The following is an 862-nucleotide window of genomic DNA, read 5'->3' as shown; positions in this document are numbered from 1 at the left end:
GGCTCATTTTTAAAAAAACTTTGTCATTCATTTTGCATATTTATATGACCTAACTTTTGAGAGATGCTTGGAGAGCAAAATTTAGGAAAGCCTCTTTGAAATCTTGAGTAATATCCACAATTTATAGTTTCCGCTCTTTATCTTATCCATTGGTAAGAGTAGCTTTTATTTAAATATTCAAACATCCTGCAGGGTTCCAAGATTTCCCATGGGAGAGCTTAGAGTACTTATTTAAACTTAGCAATTGTTAATATTAAGATTGTACCATAAGTGTCTATGGCAATGTCACCCTGAACATGACCGATCTTGTCTGATCTTGGAAGCTAAGCGGGGTTGAGCCTGGTTAGTACTTGGATGGGAGACTGCCTAGGAAGACCGGGTGCTGTAGGCTTAAAAAAAAAAAAAAAGACTACACCATACAAGTGATAACTATCTCCTTTATCCTTTCCCCTAGGCAAAGAGGAGTCAAGTAGATTTTAACCGCTGTGGCTAAGCAGATCATATAGTCCTTCTGTAGCATGAGTTTGTTTTCTATAGAATGGAGTTAAATATTTACACCTACATGCTTCTATTGGATGTCGTGCTAATTGCCAAAATCCCTGGAATGGAGACATTGGAACTATTCAGTGTTCAGGTACAATCATAACTTATTTTTTTTATTTGCTTTATGAGAGAGTGTGCAAAATATGATTCTTTATAGATATAGTAAATATATTTTACATGTTAGCTTTATTCAACTATTGGGGAAGCCTAAAAGTTGAGGCTACTTATACAGCTTTGATTGGAGTCCCCATATATAATATAGCAGTGAGACAACTAAATATGTTCTCTAATCTTTATTATGCCACTACTGATTGATATT

The 862-nt window shown here is 35.0% G+C and overlaps 1 pseudogene; it reads left to right on the top strand.

Moving 5' to 3' along the window:
• The first annotated feature begins 272 nt into the window (after positions 1-272).
• On the top strand, positions 273-391 carry LOC120608319 (uncharacterized; annotated as a pseudogene).
• The last annotated feature ends 471 nt before the right edge of the window (positions 392-862 follow it).

The sequence above is a fragment of the Pteropus medius genome, unplaced genomic scaffold, assembly GCF_902729225.1.
Source record: "Pteropus medius unplaced genomic scaffold, Ma_sr-lr_union100, whole genome shotgun sequence".
NCBI lineage: Eukaryota > Metazoa > Chordata > Mammalia > Chiroptera > Pteropodidae > Pteropus > Pteropus medius.
This window is presented reverse-complemented; position numbering and strand designations above follow the sequence as displayed.